The following is a 6,284-nucleotide window of genomic DNA, read 5'->3' as shown; positions in this document are numbered from 1 at the left end:
AGACTCTTTGGAGGAAGAGCAGGATATAAATACGGCAAATAAATAAATAAATAAATAAATAAATGTTTGTTTGTTTGTTTATCAAATTTGTACACTGCCCCAAACTTTTGTCCCTGGGCAGTTAACAATATTATTATTTATTGCAATAAATGCAATAAGACAGGCATTCCCTACCATGGGTCCCCAGATGTTGCTGGACTACGGCTCCCTTCATTCCTAGCCACAATGGCCAAGGCGATGATTGGAGTTATAATCCAACAACCACCCAAGATTGAGAACCCGTGTCCTATGGGCGGTATAGAAATACAATGAATGAATAAATGAATGAATGAATGAATCTCCCATTAGTCATTTATTTATGTACCACATGTATATCCTGCTCTTCCTCCAAGGAGCCCATAGTGGCATATGACATTAGTATATAACTTATCTGGCGGCGGCAGCTTGGAGTGCTTTTTGTCAGCTACCACTTTTCCCCCAGCAGGACCTCAGAGATGAGCTACAGGCTGTTTGATGGCCATAAGAACAGTTCTGCTGGATCAGGCCCAAGGCCCATCTAGTCCAGCATCCTGTTTCACACAGTGGCCCAAGAGATGCCTCTGGGGAGCCCACAGGCAAGAGATATGTGCATGCCCTCTCTCCTGCTGTTGCTTCCCTGCAAACTGCTATTGAGAGGCATCATGCCTCTGAGGCTGGAGGTGGCCCACAGGCACCAGACTAGTAGCCATTGAGAGGCCTTGAGCCCTCAGCCAATTTGGCCAACCCCTGATGGCTGCCCTGATTGAGTAGACAATTTCTTGCTCATTATTTTTAGACAGCCATCTTTCCTAGCCACCCCTGGAGCAGTGTTCTCTCTCATTTTTTTCATCTGAGTGCGGAATGAGTTTTGTTCTGGACGGCAGCATCAAGGCAGTGTGTGCACACATGCATTCAGAGTGGGGCCTTCCTGATTCAACCTGAGCGGGATCTAAAATTAACTGAGCAGACATCAGAAAATGTGTGAGCCTTGGAACACTGCTCTGGAGTTGTCAGGGTTTGAACTGCGGCCCTTCAACAGCAAAGCGTGTGTTCTGCCACTGAGCTACATACCCTCCCTGTAGCTACTACTACTACTACTACTACTACTACTACTACTACGGATATTTATATACCGCCCTTCAACCAAAGTTCTCAAAGCAGTTTACATAGAAAAATAAACAATACATAAAATAAGATGGTCCCCTGTCCTCAAAGGGCTCACAATCTAAAAAGAAACATAAGGTTGACACCAGCAACAGCGACTGGAGGGATGCTGTGCTGGGGTTGGATAGGGCCAGTTGCTCTCCCCCTGCTAAACAAAGAGAATCATCACTTTCAAAAGATGCCTCTTTGTTCAGTTAGCAAGAGTTAACTCTTCAAAGCTCTTCACATACATTGTCCCAGTAAGCCTGTGCAGAAGGTTAGCATTATACTCATGCTCCAATGGGGAGACTGTGGCTTAGAAACAGTGAAGCTATTCTCACGATCACTGGACAGCAGGCTAAGGGAGCTTAGCCCACTTTCCAGGGATCGTGGGAACCACCGGGCTCAGCAAGCCCGGTGCTCCCAAGATGGCTAGCCCACCTAACTATCCCTCCCCTAGCCCACCTAACTACCCCTCCCCTAAGACGAGGTTGACAGAGCGAGCACTCCATTCACCTCATCTTTTTGCTTGTGTGTTGCCACGGTGTACAGCGACCCACAAGTAGACCCCCGACTGGGAGGCTGCAAGCAGCCTCCCGGGCTCAGAGGTCTCTCCAGAATGCCCCACGCACTCATGGAACTTCCGGGGGCCATGCAGCCCCTGATCCCCGCCGCCCCTGCCGGTTCCATGACGGAGCTGGCAGTCGTGTGGGCAGTCGATCCGGCCGCCCAGCTATGAGAGCTGCTCATCTGCGGGGAGAGCAAGTTAAGCCTGCTCTCCCTGCAGTTAGCCCCAAAGCTCTTCTCACTGATCGTGAGAAGAGCTTCAGTGTTTTGCCTAAGATTACCCAGGAAATGCACAGGGAAGGCAGCATTTGAACTGGCAGATGTTCTCCCCCACCCCAAGTTTTGTTGTGTGAAAGTGCGGCAGACCTCCAAGGAAAAGTTGCTGTCGTCTAGTCACTGAGATTAATATCACTTTCCATGAGAAGAGACTGCATTTTCAGAAAGATCAGGATAGGAACATGGAGTACGGTGACAGCCCCTGTCAGTGTCAGCACAGCAGTACTATAGATCAGGGGTTCCCAACCTGTGGTTCTCCAGATGTTACTGAATTACATCATCTCCAGCCACAATTTATTGAGATGCGAGTTGTAGCTCAGCAACATCTGAAGGACCACAGGTTGGGAACCCCTGCATAGATCTCCCACAATATATTCTGATTCACCAATGGAACACACTCAATGCAGCAATTCATACACACGTGCAAAACTGGGCTGAGGGAGCCCAGCCTGGTTTTACATGCACATGTGACCCAGCAGTATTTGGCCTGATCCCGGCAGCAAACCTGCCTGTGAAGCCACCCTCTAAAATGAGGTTAAGGGAGCAAGTGATTTTTTCGCTTGTATGGCAGCTATGGCTGCCACACCATGGGGAGCCCGGGTGGGGAGGGGAGGGGAAGGGGGATCTCCAGGATGCACCGCACATTCGTGACACATCCCAGCCCCCGATCCTCCCCACGCTGCCTCGTCGCACAGGGAACATGCCCAGCATCACTCAGTCGATTGTCTGTGGGGGAGGTAAGCTTGACCCCCCTTCCCTGCAGACCGCCCTCTAGCCAGCGTGGTATAGTGGTTAGAGTGCTGGACTAGGACCGGGGAGACCCGAGTTCAAATCCCCATTCAGCCATTATACTAGCTGGGTGACTCTGGGCCAGTCACTTCTCTCTCAGCCTAACCTACTTCACAGGGTTGTTGTGAGGAGAAACTGAAGTATGTAGTACACCGCTCTGGGCTCCTTGGAGGAAGAGCGGGATATAAATGCAAAATAATAATAATAATAATAAGAAGAAGAAGAAGAAGAAGAAGAAGAGGCTCCTAATTGTCACTGAAAGGAGACTGGAAGTTAACCTTTTGGTTTCCTCAGCAAAAAATGTCATGCAAGTAAAGGAGAAAAAGATGCTGGCAGCTAAGTTAATACTAAACACACATCTTTAGGGTGAGAAATACTTCAGACCTGAAGAGTGTGGAGACTTAGAAACTATTGACTGGAGACAGAGGAAGTGGCCGGCTTTGGAGTTACAAACAGATTATTTGCAAACCTTCATGCCAAAGATGTTTGTTAACAGTAGAACCTTACAGTTATCACTAATCAACTGACCTTGACCTGTCAATTTATTTGTGATGCACCTGGGAATGACACTGTGAAAGATAAAGCAGTTTAAAAATAAACATTTGGCTCCAGTGAAATCACAGCTTTTAGTCTTCATCCCCTACTTTGTTCCTTGGGAAAACCAATTTGATAAGCCACAGATTTAGGCCATGAATTCCATACCTTCTTTAATTCAACACTTGGAATCTGTCTTATGTAAAATGAGTACGAATATTTATACCGGTCCTCACTGTACATTCTGTTCTTTTGACTACTCCAGAATAATGTGTCTGCCTGCTTTCAAATGCTGTCATTTCTACCCACAATATATCCAAAATACCATCAGTGCTTTCGCCCTCCCCCAGTCTAACATAAAATTCCTCAAGCTCTAAAAGGCTGATTATTTTATAACTATGAGGTTTTAAATATTCTGAGAATAACAGTATTGCTTCACTATCATTTGTGAACATCTTACTGTCATATTTTATGTGTATAAAAAAGTAGCTAGGCCACTCATCCTGCTCATGGGTAGTTCAAATGTAATATTAATAATATTGTTAATATGTGTTAATATTATTAGGTGTTAATAAGATCCTTCAATTTAGAACTGAGGGATGGTCTAAATGGTCCTCCAGATCAAAGTGCAGAGAGTGACCTGGAGTTGGAGAAACAAGTAAGAGAGGCGTCAGAGAGAGATAGGGCAGTAATAATGGGCGACTTCAACTACCCACACACAGACATTCACATTCAGGTAATGAAAGAGAGCCCAAATTACTAGATGTGCTAAATGGCTGTGCCTTAGAACAGTTAGTCACAGAGCCAACCAAAGAGATGGTTACTTTGGATTTAATCTTGTGTGATGCCCAGGGCCTGGTGTGAGATGTCAGAGTTTCAGAACCATTGGGTAGCAGTGACCATAGTGTGATCCAACTCAGCATATATGCGAGTGGAGAATTGTCAAGGAAGTCCAACACAGATGTGTTGGACTTCAGAAGAGGAAACTTCTCAAAAATGAGGGAACTGGTAAGAAGGAAGTTGAAAGGGAAAGTCAGGAGGGTCAAATCACTCCAGAAAGCGTGGAACTTATTTAAAACCACAGTACTAGAAGCACAGTTGGAATTTATACCAAGAAGGAGGAAAGGTACCACCAAGTTCAGGAGGATGTCAGCATGGCTAACAAGTAGAGTCAGGGAAGCTATAAAACGGAAGAAGACTTCTTTCAGAAAATGGAAGTCCTGCCCAAATGAAGAAAACAGGAAGGAACATAAACTCTGGCAAAAGAAATGCAAGGATACAATAAGGGATGCAAAGAGAGAGTTTGAGTAGCATCTAGCTAGAAGTGTCAAGGGGAATAACAAAAACTTTTAAAAATATATCAGAAGTAGAAAACCTGCCAGGAAAGTGGTTGGGCCTAAGATTATACCTTAGGGTGTAAAGGGATAATTAAGGAGGATAAGGTGATTACAGAGAGGCTGAATGAATTCTTTGCATCTGTCTTCATGGCGGAGGATACTGACCATATACCCTCTCCAGCAGGGGCGTAGCAAGGTTGGAGTGGGCCCAGAGACGAGATTTTAAAATGCCCCCCCCAAAGTCCAGGGCCTCCGCACACCCCAGGCCCCCAAGGATTTAAGTCTGATATTTCAAAACAAGTATGCTGCCTAGAAATACATTTCACTGAATACACACACTTCACAATATATAGTGAGTACTATATATTTGTGCTACTTTTAATGCCTAGAACACACTAGAAACACTAATTATTAAAATGGGAACCTCACTGCAGATTAGCAAAGGAGACTTTCAACCATGCTGTGTAAGCCTATGTATGTTTTCTCAGAATTTTGAACAAATTCAGTAAAGTTTGATTGCAGGAGGTTTTTCACAGGAGGCTTTTAAAGCTCTTTAACACATATCTCCTCTGGAATGGAGGTGCTGCATTCACGTGTTGGCCAGATTTACTCTGAAGTCCCTGCGAGTTATTGGGGAGCAGTTCACACACAAGAAAAATAAAATAAAAGCACATGCTTCACCGTTCTCACTCAGACCTTCTGGGTTGCAAAACAACTTGAACATAAGTGTATTTATAAATGAATGAATGAATGAATGAATAAAATAAATATAATACTGTTTGTTCCAGAAGTTTTTTTGTAACTTTCTGCCATGAAACAAGCCACTTATAGGACTTTTTAGATAGTTTTTTAAGCCAGCAAATTTTCCAAGCTGTTTTAAATTAAATATTCAGAGACTTCTCAGTCTCTCCCCCCTCTATCAAAGCCCTATGGCAAGCAAATCCCTATATATCGGGGCGGGGGGTGACCACAAAAAGGAGTTCACATTCTACCTGGCAAATGCTGGGCTGGGCAGATGGTCTGCTGCAGAGAGCTGTGGGGGCCACCCTGCCTGCCTGCCTGCCTCCTTCCTTCCTTGGGGCTTCCCTGCAAGCCTAGCCTACTCCAGTTCAGGCTTCACTGAGGCCTACACGGAGGCCTCCCTGGAAGCCCCGCCCACCCGCTGATCAGCTGAGAGGCGGGGAGAAAAGGAGCTCCTTGCAGCTTGTCTGCTGCTTCAATTGCTGGCCAGGAGGATGAGCAGGAGAGAAGGCAAACAGGGCAAGCGGCTGAGGAGACTTGGGGCTGGGCAGGGGGCAATGGGGAGTCATGTGAGGTGTCCCTGGGGGCCCCCCAAGGCAGGGGGCCCCCAGACAACTGTCTCCCCTTGCCTAATGGTAGTTCCGCCTATGCTCTCCAGAACTGAGTTTTTCAGGTTTAGTGGCTGAGGAACTGGGTGAATTTGAGGTGACAAGGGAAGATGCTCTAAACTGTCTTGAAAAACTAAAAATTAACAAATTGCCAGGGCCAGATGGCATCCACCCGAGATTTCTGAAGGGACTCAAGCGTGAAATTGTCAATCTCTTAGCAAAAATACATAACTCGTCTCTACAATCAGGCTCTGTACCAGAGGACTGGAAA

The sequence above is a fragment of the Hemicordylus capensis genome, chromosome 5 (genome assembly GCF_027244095.1).
Source record: "Hemicordylus capensis ecotype Gifberg chromosome 5, rHemCap1.1.pri, whole genome shotgun sequence".
NCBI lineage: Eukaryota > Metazoa > Chordata > Lepidosauria > Squamata > Cordylidae > Hemicordylus > Hemicordylus capensis.
Note: the sequence above shows the minus strand (reverse complement) of the source record.